The 16,894-nt window shown below is 42.7% G+C and overlaps 1 protein-coding gene across 30 annotated transcripts in view; it reads right to left on the bottom strand.

The window, feature by feature from the left end:
- Nucleotides 1-16,894, bottom strand: part of LOC139635396 (CUGBP Elav-like family member 2) — a 464,890-nt gene that overhangs the window by 85,752 nt on the left and 362,244 nt on the right. The gene's annotated exons all lie outside the window — the stretch shown is intronic.

The raw sequence follows: 16,894 nt of genomic DNA, 5'->3' as shown, positions 1-16,894 counted from the left end.
ATATCACACATGCATACACACTTATCACACATGCATACACAAATATCACACATGCATACACACTTATCACACATGCATACACACACAGGCTGCAGTTCAGGCTGGCTGCGCTGATCCCCCTGCTGTTTCTCCCTTCTGTTTCTGCTCTAAAACACACATCCTCACTGACTCCCTTAACCCCTCAATCGCAGCACACACACACACACACACACACACTCACACACACATTCTGTGGGTTTGTGGAAGGGTCGAGCTGTCACACACTTCTTCTCATTGGCAGCGTGTTTGCAGGGTGTGTAACGGTCCCACAGGGGAACTAATCTTGTTGACAAGCAGAGTGAGAAACATCAGTTCCCCCCCGAGGGAGCAGAGCAACCAAGGTCAGCTAAACACACACACACACACACCCCTAGACACACACACACACACACACACGTACTAACTTGTTAGGACACACACATACAGACCTGGACAGTCACATCTCCTCACATGTACACACCTTGACAGATTCTTACACGACTTTTTCACACAAACACAAACAGATAGAAAATGTGGACAATGCTGAGACAGAAGCGCAGACACCTGGACACAAACAATAAACCCTGAGTGACAATTCAGTGCCACTTTCAGAGCGATGATACTGAACTATAGGAAATGTATCATGTTATTGTTGCCATATAATGATTTATATTTATGTCAGAAAAATCTTCAGTACGATGACAGGCATCAGGAGGAGAACGGCTCGTGAGATGCATCTGATTTTCTCAAATCTTTGGTTTTTTCTTTATAAATAGCGGATAATTTTAAAATGATAAAAACCATATAGTCAAAGAAGGAATAATCATTTGTATTTTGCTTTGTATTTAAGGGTCACTGGCTGGAAACTTCTTTTCACAGGAGTAAATAATAATGGGATTTATCAGAGCACACAATTTTCTTCAAAGTCAGAACAGTTTGTGTTATTATTCAGTTTCTCTCCAAGCTCCTCTCCCTGGTTTAAAGTGGGCGAGAATGAGAGAAGAAAAAGGTGATGTCACTTTCTTCTGTGCAGCCAATCAGAATTTAGCGAATGTGACGCCAGTTAGTGGGATGTTTGGTTACTGTCGAACACATCTGATCAAACTGTACCCACACAGTCCTGATTACCTGGGTGTTTGAATGTTAAACACTTCATAAATAATACCAATTATTTTTAATGTTTAACTTTATTTAGTTTTCAGGGGCTTTAAATTGGCTCTTCTCCTCAAGGTGGTAAACACAACCCCACCTGAAGGCACAAGACAAATGGGGCTAATACACACCTCAGCAAACTAACACACAACACCTGTGTGCATACAAATTACAAGCAATACTACACACATCTGTTTCATCCTGAATCACACTGATTTTGTTGCAATGGCGGATCAGTGACTCGTACTGTAGCGACAGATTTCTTTGGCACATTTTTAGTTTGTCTGTAAGTGACTCACTGCAAGGTGAACTGGCTCCCAGGGGCCCCGTTCCAGCCAAACAAGGGAGTGTGATATTGCCTGTGAGTCACTTGAACTTTACAATAAGAAATATTCCACCCACCTCGAGTACAGCTCTGGGATAACAGCCACCGGTTCATACTGTGCATTGCACTTTTCATATATTCATTATCAATTTCTCCTGCTGCAGCTTTGATGCAGCTAGCACCTTTGAATGACTGTGACCAGTTGAAAGAGCTGGGTCTGTGTGAGAGTGTATGATTGTCTTTATGTGTGTGTGTGTGTGTGTCTGTGTGTGTGTATACACATTTGTGGTTGCCATGGAGACGTGGCGGTACATGCGACGCGGGGAAACGATCAGATAAATGTCACAGTAGCTAATGAAGCTGCACTGGTGCCCTGACGCTCAGCTAGCTCTGCGCTAACGAGCTACTGCACACTGCCGCCCACTAATGAGAGGATACACACACACACACACACACACACGCACGCATCTACACTTACACATATACACACAGTGAAGAAAACACAGCAGTGCATGACACACGTGGATACAAGTGAAATGGGTCTCATTGAGCCTGTTTCTCATGTCTCATATTTTCCTGCATGTATGAGATGCTGGAGGAGCCCTCACTGCTTCCTCAGAAATAAAGCTGCCTCGTTAGATGCTGCAGGTGCCGACACACGCACTGTTGGACCTGTGGCAAACAAAGCCGTCTTGATATGGATACTCGAATTGCACTGTAAATTAATGACAATGTAAAACCTGGCAGGAGAAGGAGAAATGGCTCCGGGGATGAAAATGCTTAAATGCAGTTGGTAAATTCCGTCATGGAAGCTGCTGGTGATTGGTTTCAACGAAAACTGTCATTCTGCTTTATCAGGCTGTGGCCAATTATATCTTATTGTATGTTGTTCATTATCATCACCTAAAGTAAGGCAGCTCTGTTGAACTGTTGACCTACTTTTCAGTATAGTATTCATTTTGCCAAGAGTCAAAAAAGACCTAAATGATATATAATAATATTGATAATAATGTGTTTAAATGCAGCACCAGATTTTGCTCTCCTCACTAAGGAAAACATAACAAGACAAAACCTTCAGCTATCTAAGTCATCATTTTTAGCCAGCACTGACTGGTTGAAGTGCCAAACATCCCGGGAGACGTCATCTCAGCTGGGGGAGTGTCAGCTGTTGCTGCTTGACATCAATTCCACAAGTGACTTGGCCAAAGAGTCAAATGAAAATTGGCCTCAAATATTATTCATGATTTTGAGAACTGAACTAAATCCATTCAAAAATAGTTGAATCACCCCCCCCCCCCCCCCCCCCCCCCCCGTTTCCTCTTCACTTGCTTTTACTGTAAACATAACACAAGCAACCCTCCACTTTACAGTCAACAGGGTCTTTTGGGTACAGGGAACACAACAGCATTTTGGAATGAAGTCCAGGTCAGAAGCGACTTAAACAGATCTGCTCCTTTTGAATACAAGTACTTTTCAGTGAAAATTGGTATTTGAATAATTCTATTGCATCCTCATTCAAGCTGAAGGTTTTTCTCACCTTCGTTTAAAAATGCTTCACAGTCCATAAAGAAACAGCATGTTTTTGCTGAATGAGGTCCTTTCAAAGCAAGTGCAAATCTTACTCCACGGTTTGCACCCTGTCTGCATGCGTGCACGTTATTTAAGCTGTGTTAGTCGTCACACAACCTCCTGCTATACACACATGCATGCAGCAGATTTGCATTTCATGTTCTCCAGAGAGCTTTGAGAACCAGAGTGAAGAACGCAGTCACAAGTGGAGGAGATTTACACTCTGAAAGTCTTGTCGACTGAATATCTTTTGATTGAAAGAAACACTTGGGTTCCTGTGTATTAAAGGGCCATAGAGTGAATATTAAAGGGCCATTCCTTAAATGCAAATCATGAGGACTTAATGTTTGTGCTGAATATTTTCAACTGTATGTTGCACACGTTTAGATTTATAGATGTTTTTCCAAGAGTTTCCATTCATTTTGGTACAATATGAAAATCAATCAAGATTTGCCGTTTTTCTTATAAACAGTGCTCATATATTTTATTTCCACAATTTTATTCCTGACGTTTTATACATTAAGATCCAGAGAGATCAATTTTTTCTGAAACTAATCACAAGATTATTGAGAACAATTGTTAGTTGCAGCTCTTAATTAGATGATTGATCAAAATTAACCTGCAAAAGTTGATATCCTTTGATTAATTGATTAATTGTTAGTAAGCCAAATTGTGCATTGAATGTTTTGGGTTTTACACCATTTCCTAACAGTTTGTAGACCAGCCTGATCTACTAATAGACTGTACATCGTGAAGTGGAAATCAATGGCTGCACTATATATGCATATTATATTATAATATATTTATAATGCATTTATATATTTAAAACAGCATATTGTGGAAAATTCTTATCTAAGTTGGAGAGAAAAGGGATAAAACTTGCACACACACTGTGATAAAACTACACACACTGCCTGGACATGAAAGTAACATTTATTATGAAGCAGGACAATCTGAACTGTGGTTCAGATACCACTGATAAATAAATAAATGCACAATTTTGATCTGGGCACCAAAAGAATCAATAGGTTCGTACCTGTTGGGAGCATGAATGTGGACAACAGATGTTGTGTGTTTACGACTAAAAGGATAAGGAGATTTTCTCATTTGAAAATCGAAAACCTGGCTTAATGGTGGCACTGTAGTAAAGGTCGGGAGGTCACAGGAATCAATAGACTTCCTCCTCTTGGGAGTGTGAATGAGCAAAGTGAATTTCATGCACATCTGGTCGCCAAGTTTTCAAGCTTAAGAACAGACAGATGGAGGTGATCATATAACCTCTGCTGAATGTAAAAATAAATTCCCACATGGGGAAAATTCTTATCAGACACACTGGCTGGTTGCCTACATGTTTTTTTTCTTTTTTGGGGTCCTGTATTTTGGAAAACCTGCATTAGTTTGTCGGACCTCTTCCTCCTACTACTCTGACAGTACAGTTCCTAGAATTATCTCCATAAAATTATGCTTTCTAGCTCACGTCAGCCTGACTTGGGGTTTGTGTGTGTGTGTGTGTGTGTGTGTGTGTGTGTGCACGCACGTGATAGAGGGAAGGAAGGGGAAAGGAATTAGAGCATCTTAAAGCCTCAACACCAGATTGGTCAAATCCAGGCAGCAGCAGCAAAATTCCGCCATAATCTTTAGCACACTTCTGCTCTTCTTCCCCCTCTCCTCCTTCCTGTATCTTGTTGCTATGGGAACAGCAGTGTCGGTGGGGCATGGGGTGAGGGTAGCTGGAGGTATTGGGTGTTGGGTAGGTGGGTGTCTCTTTGGATGACAGTGCAACGAATGCACACACACTCTCACCCTTGACTCTGTTAGATTTGTGGTGTGTCAACCTTTTCTTTCTTTTTTTTTTTTTCCACCAGCTCTTATCTCTTGCTGGAAAAAGCCGTCAGCTCCCTGTCTCACCTCCTTCATCCCCTAACGTTCCTCTCACTCAATCTCTCATGTTTTGCAGGCCTAATGAGAAACAGCTTGTTTGTGGTGTGAGTCTGCATGCGTGCCCGTGCGTCCGTGTGCGACCATGTGATGAAATGGCAACGGCTCTGATTGTCTGGCATCGCGCTGCGGCTGCATTCTGCCAAAAGTCATCATCTGACTCGCCGACGGGGATGATGGCCCATTTGACTAATGCTTCTCCACAAAACAGGCCAACAATGCTGATCCAACGCACGGAAGAAAGAGCGGATTGGGGTGAGGGGATCATATCAGATTGGTACAGGTTCAACTCAACAGATCCAGATTTGGGACGCGGGTCCAAAAAAGTCACCAGCAGCTTTTGACTGTGTGCGTTTTACAGTAAATCCTCAATTTTGTGTTCCTGTACAAGATGTAACACCTCCACCGCTGTGCCCTGCTTGAGCAATAACCCCCCCGGTGTGTTCACGCACATTGGTCGTGACACCTCTAAAGGGGATGACTGAGCAGAAAACCACAGGGTAGAGACGGAAAAATGGCGTAATAAGAACAACGCAGAGAGACAAAGAGAAACAGAGAAAGAGAGAGAGAGAGGGGAGGGAAGAGGCGGCCGGTTGCCAGCAACAAAACACCACTGATTTAACAACACGAGTGCATTTGTAGAACTGGCTTCAGCACAATTATGGTCCATTGTGAGTAAACCTCTTCGCCGTTTGTGGCACAAAGGTTACAAAAGCCCGGATATCACCTCTATGAGCGTTTGGCGAGGCCACTGTTTTCACACACAGCGCCAATAAAAACCAGAAAACACACATGTGCTGCAGGAATTGTGCAGGAGGGCACTCGGTGTGTTCCTGTGGCGAGGACGCACAGAAACCGCCTCTGACACTTTAATAAACCACCACACACACACACACAACCGGGGAGGGGATGCGGAGAGGTGAAGTTGAACATTGTGGAAACAAGACAGCCACAGGAAACCTATTTATTGGCTGGCAAAGGAGGGCAATGGTTTGTTTTTTTTTTGTGTGTGTGTTTTTGTATTCGGACAAGAAAAAAGACCATGCTGAGAAGTTCCTTTCCTCCACGAGGGCACATCTGAAAGCTCTTGTTCATACTGTAATTCCCCTCGTAGATCATTTCATGGTGGTTGCGACTGAGTGCGTTTGCGTGTCTGACCTCAGGCTCCCTTTAAGCACAAAACACAACGAGGATATACTGTCCACGTGTACAACACATTCTTCAGTGGTGGTGTCACATGCTCACCCCGGCTGCTCTCCAGCGTCTCCCTGCTGTGATTCATGTCAACGAACGGATGGGGTTTACCAAGTCCATCTACTCCCCTCTCTCGTTTTTCCACTCATCCTTGTTTTCTTTCTTTTGTTGACACATTTTTTTTTTCTATTATAACTGCCTTCCGTTTTACTCTCAGGGCCTAAAAGACACATCTAAGTTAAGTCACAAGTCCTTAAGTGCAAGTCCAAGTCAAGATTCAAGTTTGGTCACAACAAGTGTTAAATCTAATGTTGAGGCAAAGCTTTATGGGAAAATCCAAGTCTAGTCTGAAGTCTCGTTGAACCAAGCGCCAAGTCAGTGGAAGTGGGTCAATAACAAGTAACAAGTATCTAATAACAACTGAAGTCTCAAGGTCTTAAGTGCAACTCCAAGCCAAAATTCAAGTTTCGTCAAAACAAGTGTCAAGACAAATGCTGAGGCGAGTCTTGTCAACACAAGTATCAAGTCAAGTCTCAAGTCAGTCTGTACAGGTCCAAGTCAAGTCTCAGTGCCAATACAAAACTGAAACAAATCAGGATTCACCTGGATCAAGAGCTTGTCCCAAAGAATGTAAATCCATGTCTCAAATTTAAGTCTGTTGTGTCAAGTCTAAGAAATTGTAGTTGTTTCAGTAATTTTTGACACAGATTTATTGATCTGTATCTGTAAAATCCTTTAAAACCTTTTTGTGTTTCACAGCACAAAGGTGAGGTTAATTTGAGTATTACTCATTAATTAATAATGTTTCCACGTTTAACATTTTTGACTTTTATATCATTCATCCATTTCTTGCCTCTTTGTTTTTTTTATAACGTCCTCTCTTGTTCCTGTCCCTCTCTGTTTGTCTGAAGAGTGCTGTCACCATTAAGGAGGAAATCACTTGCACATTGCAGCCCTTTGTTTAACTGAGGGCTATTGAGTTTTACTCAATAAAATTATAACAATTCACACTCTGAGCCAAGTTTACAGGGGGGTTGAAAGGGGCTCGGATCTTAGAGGTTGACAGATTTCCACTGAGAGCAACATGACATCTCCAATCTTTGGACCTGCCTCCTGGACTGAGAGTGCCTCTAGAAAAGGGGTGGCTAATGCCCACTACAGCGTAATAATGACTGTAATGTTGTACAGGAGGAGGGGTAAGGGGAGAGGAAGGGTGGGGCAAAGTGCGGGTGATAGCATTAAGGGACATTAGGGCGGGTGGGGTGTTCATTTTCATTAGGTTTTATGAGTTGGAAAAACATTGTCATGCATACCAATTAGCGCTGGAACAGATGGCTCAATATGGTTGTATGTTTCATCACACACACACACACACACTGTGAGTGGCTGAAGAGTGTGTGTGCTGAAGGGAGCAGGAGTCTGACAGTAACAACCCAGACAACAGCATCAGGCTGGTCATCGGGTGGAGAGAGTTTAGGCTGACAGCTGTGTGGAGAGACAGACGTCTCTCCTTTTCTTCCTTTTGTTTTCTCTTTTCCTATTTCCTTTTATCCCCCCTTTTCCTTCCTGTCTGCCCTCTGTCCCAGGTCAGGACCTCCAGAGCAAAATCAAACCTGGATCAGTCTGTTCAACAGTCTCTCTGAGGAGGGAGCCATATGCTGACATATGCTGATGGACTGGAGAGAGGGAGAGGGATCGCCTGATTATGTATGTGTGTGTGTGTGTGTGTGTGTGTGTGCGTGTGTGTGCATACAGCCCAGTGTGAGAGATCCCAGATGTAAACAGTGTCAAATCAACACTAAGGTTTGACCAACACTTGATATTCAGTATCTTTAATTTGTTTTTTTTTTCTTTTTTGGTTTTAAGTCAGCAGTTTTGTCAGAATTATATTCATGTCAGACTTGAAAGCCTGTGAAAAAGCAGTTAGACAGTCAAGAGACACTCACACTGAGGGAATAATAACACCATTTCCCACATAATAATGATCCTAATCATAATAAAACAGTTTCGGTACATATTTGTTAAATGCTATATTTAATCAATTCAGCAGCCTTCCCAGACACAGTGCTGCATTGGTCTATTCCACAATAAATACAGAACAAAAAAAATTTGCATCATATCTGTCATATGAGTGTCAAATCAATATCCAGTAAATAAAGCTTTACGCCGACCGGAAGGCAGAAAAGTATCAAGACAAGACCGATACAACCACTGCCACTAGCAAAGCTTTTTCAGCTGTTGAGGCTAACGTGTTAGCAAACAGTTTCCTGCTTTCACATTCAGCAGAAATGTAGCAATGTTTGCATTTATTTGGAGATGAAAAGAGCTCCTTATAACTCTCCTCTGGTCTCCTGAGAATAGATCTGCCTATTTAGCTGCTAAAGCTAGCAACAGGTCGGTGAGAGTGGTGACCTGAACCCGAATGTGCCAGAAAACCCAAAACAGTGAAATAAAAGAGGCTACAAAGCTCCATAAAACCACAGAGTCGGAGAATAATTCTTCACAATTTTGGTACTGCGCTCGACCACAGAGTCATTTCAACCAATGCTAATGTGAAAAATATTGATTATAGCAGCTTTAAATGTTTAAATGGTTCACAACAAACAGAAAAAACATTTTCTAACTCACCCTGTACCTGTATCAAGCCGTACAAAGCTTTTATGTCTGTTAATGCTCGTTGAAAATGCTTTCCACAGAACAAAATGTCCCGATGAAAACTGTTCACAGTGAGGTCTGCGCATTATCGGGGACACTGCTTTGGGAGAGGTGCTGTTAAATGCAATTTTTGAATGATCTGAGAACAACAAATACAATTCCCTTCACCTTCTTTGTACTGCGGTGACAGCTGCAATCTCACAGACTGATATCTCAAAAGCTGACAAAGAAAACCAAAACCATCTGCATGGCTAGATATCACTAGACAAAAGTGAGAAAAATATTCTTTTTTGTTTGTTTTGTTGAGGAAATTGAGTGAATCTGCCCTTTAACACCCACCCACCGGACCCAAACAGTCCCCTCACTCCTCGCTATCTTTAGAGCTTAGCTTCACTTCTGTAGAAGGGCGGGTACAGGTGCGCCTCCCCACTTCAGAGACTTTACACTAGCAAACACTTTAGCTGCGGTGTTAGCCACGGCTCAGTGGGTCTGAATGGGGACGCGCTAACAGGCTAGCGCTGCAGTCCCAGAGCCTATTGATCTGTGCTGCTCGCTAATAACAGACAGCAGAGACTCCCCGGCTCTCTGGGGCCATTAGGATGCATGAGTGGAAACCGTGCTAAATGGGACAATACACAGAGGTGTGTACAAGGGTAAATACACTCCAGTTTATATGGAGAGGCAGATACACTGCGGGTAAGCTCGACTAACATGTAATTCCTTTGGCTAACCTTGGAATTGCATTACTCTGGCTGTTTGTCTTTGCATGTGTATGTGTGTGTTGTGATACAGGGATTAAGTGCAGCGTTACAGCACCGAGGTTGCTATATTTAGGGTCGTGCTGTTACATTTTCAGGCCATTATCTAGACCTGTGGGGACAAGGAGGGATTTCAGTGTGGCAGAAAACACACACACAGACATGCGTGTACACAAGCACACACAGACATTGTGGTGTGTTTCGATGCAAAGGCAGACCTACATTCAGCCTCCTATCTCCTGAACAGTGAGAGGAGAGAAATGGAGAGGCCTGTCTGCTCTCCATCCCTCTAAATGTTTAATGAACCATCTCTCTCTGTCTCCCTCCCTCCCTCCACTGTCTCTCTAGCTCTCTCTCGCCTCTCTCACCCGGCTGCTCAACCCTCACCCATCATATACGTTTTCTCACTTCATCCTTGTTTGTCTGTCTCTCTCTTCCTGCAGGCGAACAGACACCACAGCGTCGTATTGGTTCAGGATGAGGTTTGAATGCTGACGAGGAAGAAGAAGAGGAGGAGGAGGAGGTGGAGGATGTGGAGGATAGCTCATCTGCATCCTATTTCCCTTCATAACTCAACCTCCCTCTGGCCTGGATCCAGCCTCGCCAAATACATCATTTGTTCTCATTTAACTTTTCACTTGATGTTTGAAATTTTGCAATTTGTGGGCCCCCCGGCAGTGCATTCCTCTGATGGGACAGTTTGGGGTTGACAGTGTAGTAGATGCTAGCTTGTGTTTATACGTTAGGCACATGAGGAAAGCGTGCAGCGGCGCTGATCCAACTCCTAAGTGCTTGTAATGTAACTGGGAATTTTTTTTTTTTTTTTTGGCATGAGGGAAAGATGTGAAAATGCTGCGGTGCTGTTTGTGAACTCCATAGTCACAGCTGTTATTGTTTAGACAACAAGATTTGGCTGTGCAGGATAAATGCTGATCTGTTTCATTAGGCCTAATCTACTGCACACTTCTTTATCTCTAAATTCTGAAAAAGCTGTCTTTATCTTCTTACCTGGTCTGAATAAGCTGCTTTTTACCTATTTAACAGCTTTGGCAAATCTGTTTTTGTCTGTTAATCTACTCTGTCAACAAGATTGTTTACAGGTTAAACTTCTAATCTTCATCTGCCAAAGGCTAAATCTGAAAAAGAATGTCCTGCTTCAGTGAGCACATATTGGCCAGATTAAGAGACTAGATCCAGGTGGAGCTGAAGACTTAGTTTTGTTTTGTTTGGACTTGTCACAACTGATTTGGAGCTTGACTTGAACTTCTCATGACTATGAGACTATGACTTATTTTGACAACTGGAGATTTGTTTTGGACTTGTCACAACTGGCTTGAGACTTGACTTGTTAGGACCTGACTTAAGACTTGTTTAAGACTCGAGACTTAACTCCGTCACATTTTAACGAGGCTGGAGACTTGAGCTGAACTGGTCTCAACTGACATGAGATTTGTTTTGAATTTGCCCTTAAAGACTTTGGCTGAAATTATGAATGAAATAATAAACAAGTCCTCTCAGGAGACAAAGTCACTGTGAACTAGAAGGGCACTCAGAGAGCACAGACCTCTGCCGAGGCCAATGTTAAACAACATGCACCAGACTTCAGAGAAAAAAATCTAATTCAGGCTAAATGATCCAGATCTGCCCCAAAATTGGGTTCATCCCCAGCCCATCCCCCATCCCTCCACCAAGTTCGGTGCAAATCGGTTCCGTACTTTTTGCATAATCCTGCTGATAAATAAAGAGACATGGGTGATAACCTCCTTGGTTGAGATGATAAGTAACAATTATTTATTACAGGTCATAAGACAACTAATTCTGTATTTCTGTATCACTGTGAGCAAAAAGACCTGTTTTCTCTGATTTAGTTTTGCTAAGCTCCTCTGAAGAACATCTAAAATGCGTAAAACCTCTCACTCTGCTGTGAAAATATACACATAATACACTAGACAAACGACACTGCACAGTTGTGCTTGAGAGTGTGTATTTCTATGCTCGTGTGCATGCAAAAGTAAGTACGAGCGTGGGTGTAAGCAAGCAAGCGTACTTCTACTCCCAGCCCCAGGACTTCAAATTATCCTGAGGCTCCTCCAAAACACACTTCAGAATTTTTGTCTGCTTTCCAAACTCATTACTTTAGTAGGGCAAATCAAACAGGGCGCATTAAACGGAACTCAAACGTGAAGAGAGTGGAGTGCAGGGGGAAGAAGAGTGTGTACGAGTGTGTGTGTGTGTGTGCCAGAGAGAAAGTGAGTGTGCCTGTGTGTTAATTAGAAGGATCCTGCTCTAATTAATGGCCTATGAATAGCCATGCTGGGTGCGGAGTCAAGGTTAGACACCTGTGCGGCCATATTGATGCTGGAGCGAGCTTCTTCTCAGGGTCTATCAAATTACACACATTTAATGTAAATACAATATTGGCAGCCTCACCTGCTCCCGAGCCAAGAGAGGAAGCAAAGTGTGTATGTGTGTGTGTTAAAGAGACAGTGTGTGTCCAACATGGATGATGTCAGGGCAATTAGAGAACACATGAATCATCAATGGGGAGGTAATGACCTCGGAGCACCACAGAGGAGAGTCAATTACTCCATCATACTGAAACCTGGCAGTATTACAAATTATTTATTACTAATTTCAGAAGTGATATTATGACTTTGCCGCGCTCTGTAGTAACATTAATTTGTAAAAATCCCTAAATTACTTTTTTGTTGCACTCTTAAATTTGTAAATTGAATTTTTGCTTAAGCCAGGAGCTCGTCTAAAGGCTTTTTAAGACCAAACTGACTGTGAAAAGACTTTTACAGGTTACAGTTGCTTACATTCAGGCCTCTGTTGTTAACCGGATCAAACTACAGGATGACATTTTGTCCCGATTCTGCACGTTAAACGCACACATGTTTGAAAAGCAGTGACGGCTTAAATTGCTCAAGAGCACAATCCAAAAGGGAGAGATTAAAGTTATAGACAAGCTAACATGTACCATATGTCTGTTTTTTAAGGTCTTGACAAACAGCTGTCATAGCCAGACTGGAGCAAAAACTACATTTTGTTTCATGTTGGGTGTTTTTGGAGAATTAGCAGGACATCAGACAGCATGTATGTCCAATATTTGTGTCTATATAGTGTTTACTTCCTCTGAATGAAAGTGAGAGGTAGTCAGGTTTGTAACAGTAGACTTGCATGATATCTTTGATCTGTGGTGTTTATAGAGAGCCACAGGAAGGACGGGTTTTTGTTGGCCAACGTGGATGTTAGTGTCGACAAAAAGCCAGTGGGATTTTACATGGACTTTTGGATTACTGCAGAAAACACGTTTTTACACGTTTTGTTCAGCAGGATAATGATGTTGCATAAATTAGACTTTCCGCTTCTTCCACAATGGATTTCTCCCTTTGTGATTACTGAAATTTGGAAAAAGTGAATGCTTACTGTTGACATTTCAGGCTACTGAAATATTTATGCACTAAAACATTAAAAGCTGTGGCTTCCTGGTAAAGCAGAGAATTCTCAAAGGTGACCAGATGCTGCACAAGCATGCAAATGCATTCAAACCTTTTAAAGAGCTTGAACAAAGTGGCCTTATGCCAAATCAAACCACCTTCTCCTTTCAACTGATATCAAAAGGAGTTTTTCTTTTTTTTTTACTGGGGAACTGTCTAGATGACAGTTTGATAGCATTTTTTTCCAGGGCCTCTGGGTCTCCGCTGGAATCCGCTGCAACTGCTGTGAAATGAATCTGACTCCAGCTGCCTTCCTCCAAGAAAGAACAAGCTGTTCCTTTAAGAATGTAAAGACACCTTTTTTACCAGGCTTTTAAAGCAACATTATGTCTTCATCTGCATTTCGGGTGACGAGCGCTTTAGGTTGAATGCAGGAGAAAAATCAGGGCTTTGGTTATAAAGTCTTTTTTTGCTTGGGAAGGTTCCTCACTGAGTGAAATGACCTGGAAGTATCGAAGTGGCAGCCATGATAAGAGCTGGTTGAATTCTCTAAATGATAAGGAAAAGGAGCATCACTGCTTCCTATCTTATCTCCTTTAGCACAGGAAACACTAGACCTTCCTTTATAGTAGAAAAGGAGAAAAAGCCGTCCCACAATTCCTTGCCACAGCAACATTTAAAGTGACGCACCATTGCAGTTTCAGCAGAGCAGAGCCACATAAATGTAGAATTACCAGAGAACCTGTTTTATGTTTGAGACCCGATCCAACACTTATGGAAATCCTTGTACGATTGGCTGAGCTCCAGATCCATAAATATAGATTTCCTTTCTTTCAAAGCTCTCCAGTTAGGAGTCATCACGAAGAGCAAACATATTGAATTTCTAGTTAACAATATCATCATCATAACAAAACAGTACATACATAAATGTTGTTTCAATAAATCCCCTCCCATTGTGTAATGCACTAAAAATGAATTTTCTCTGTTTATCAAATGTATAAAAATGTCAAATGATTCCATGTCAGGAAAAATGTAATATAATTATGTCTGAATAGAATTTATTCTGGCCTCTTGCTCAGTTGTGCATTCCTTTCATGTTATCTTATTTTAACATTTCATTCCTCATTCCTGTTTTTTATTTGTGGTTAGGAAAGGAGGATTTACTGTCTGTGTGTCATAAATAAAGTTGGTTTAAAAAAAGTGTGAGTCTAGTGTAAGTGCAGTCAGATTCTCTGAGCACCACGGTTGTCTTTTCCTAAGTCCTCACATCTTTCCTTGACATCCTTGACATTTTCCATTGAGGTCAAGGAAAAGTGGTTAGGAAAGGAGACTATTTGGACTTTTCAGCCACAGCCTGAGTGTAGGCAGATACGTACTGAAAGACTGGAGCACCGTGTTTCCATATCTACCACCTTCTGAGCAAGTGTAGGAATTTCTGCATCGACACGAGCGCAGCCTTCCTCCCTCTCCAGTGTGTATGTGTGTGCATGAACAAAGAGAGCATTCCCTTGCCAACAGATCAATACCCGGGATCCATTCTGGTTTGTTAAGAGTAATAGGCATGGATTTGAGAGAGGGGAGGGAGGCTAACGGGCGCTGATTTAGCCAGGATACACCGGACCCATTTACTTCTCAGCTAACAGCTAACAGGGTTTCTCCTGCCTCCAAAACACGGTGTACTGCTATCGCAGCACTGTATACGGCAGAAGAAAAATTACCCCCATTATGTAATCTCTATAATGATTCCTATTGAGAAAGCAGAGGCTACAACGGCTACAGTAAATTACACTAAACACCATTACTCTTGACAGCTCCTTTTGAGTGTGTGCGTGCACGTCCGTGTTTATTTGAGAGCCGGCGTGTGTGTGTGTGTGTGTGTGTGTGTGTGTGTGTGAGAAAGTGTTAGGTGAGTGAATGATTGAGTGTGTGTGTGCACGAGTGCATGAGCGCCGCTCTCACAGTGAAATTAAACTGGGGCTCAGGTGAGAAACAGAGCAAGGCTTCGGCACAGAGAGAAGAAGGCGAAGGAGAAGTGGCGGCGAGGAGTTAAACACCCTGAGGACTGTAGACGATGCAGAATAAGCCTGTCTGGGTTAAAGAGGAGGGGGGAGAGTTGGGGGGGGTGGGGGAGATGGGAAGAAAGGAAGAGAGAAACAGGGAGATGGAAAAGGAGAAGGGGAACAGAGGGAGCTGACAGGGAGATTGAGAGATGGGGAGATTGATGGCATGTAATGATGAAACGGATGGAGGACGAGACAAGAGAGACATGCACGTCAGAGGCCATTACTCATCTGCAGTGCACACACACACACACACACACACACACACACACACACACACACACACACACACACACACACACACACGGCAAACGCCACCCAAGGGTGCTGGAGGAGACGTCTACCACCCACCATCTACCACCCACCTCTCTCTCTATTTCCCTCACCTTCATTCCTTTTTCTCTCTGTCGCCCTCCCGTTCATCCCACCTTCTGTGTTCGCCTCCATCTTTTGTTTTGCTCTCCTCCTCCTGCACTTCAGTCTCTCTCTGGAGACTCTAATCACTCACATCAAATCATATCATTTGCCACAAACTGTGAAACCTGTTTATACCATTTACATTTCAAGTGGTGTTCCAGTGGACAAGATATTACAGGGTGATAAATTATCATCAGACGGAGTTCACTGAGCTTGGGTGAAACTTTGCTCCTGAATGCTGGGACTTGAGTGAAGGGTCTGACTGCTTCTTCCACCACTGCTTACAGAGCTGCCCTCGAAACACTGATGATTCAAACCATCATTTGGCACATCAGACTTCTTTTTTTCTTCTTTTTGCTGCATCACTGTACATTGAAATCCACAGGCTCCACAGCCCTGCCTCAAAATTCCCCAATGACAAACAGAGAAGGAATGGAAAACCAGAGGAAAGTGATGGAAAATTAAGGTGATTTTTCCGGCTTTAATTAAAATGTGTCCCACATATAAAGGAGCTGAGTTGAAGACTGTTACGGGAGTTTAGTCTTGGCTGGCTGCTCTGCACGGTGCACTGGACTGTGGTGCGATTAGGCAGCAGCTATGAATTTATTTAAATTCTCCATGAGGTGTGCAGATAAAAATACATCAATATCAAACACAGAAGCAGGAGCCACAAGCACAGAAAATGAGATTTGACTTTTTAGAAAATTCTAATGTGGTTACAGGCCTACTTAGCAACTTTGTGTTTGACCTTTGTGCTGCCCTACGCTGGTGCAGACGCTCAAGATTACATATTCCATGTGCTAAAATATGAATCGAGTCCCACATCTTGACCTCTTGACTCATCGCTGTCGTCAATTATGTGATTGAACCATGTGAGACAGAGAAATTCCTCTCTACAGCTGGCTTGTGTTTGTGTGTGTGTGTTTTAGAGAATCGGTCTGTTTTACAGAGCAACATTTTCCCTAATGAGCACTCAGGGGACTTGTTGCACTGCACTCTGTTCACAAAAAGGTCTGCACAGACTTCTGGGATACCGCTGATGGTCCCCGGAGGCCCCAGACAGACTAAACACCCATTTCCATAACAGCATACTCACAAGGACTGCTATCAGTTCTGTCCCGTGGGCTTTTCATTCACACTTAGGATAGGGCGGTGTGTAAAATCTGATCTAGAGCAAGAGGTGTGTAAATATTTTCATGTCAAGGAACTCAGTCGGCCACCAGGCCCCATGTGATATAATTTTATCCCCCTGGGGAGATACGAGAACATTTTTGTTGCTGATTTGTGTTCAGTCAAATTAATGATGACAGTTCATATTTTTCCCTATTGTAACAGAAGGCCATATATAAAAATTCTACCTCAATCTTC

Source organism: Trachinotus anak, unplaced genomic scaffold (genome assembly GCF_046630095.1).
Source record: "Trachinotus anak isolate AG129_WGS33_773 ecotype Australia unplaced genomic scaffold, CSIRO_AGI_Tana_v1 ptg000018l, whole genome shotgun sequence".
NCBI lineage: Eukaryota > Metazoa > Chordata > Actinopteri > Carangiformes > Carangidae > Trachinotus > Trachinotus anak.
Note: the sequence above shows the minus strand (reverse complement) of the source record. Positions and strands in the feature narration are given on the sequence as shown.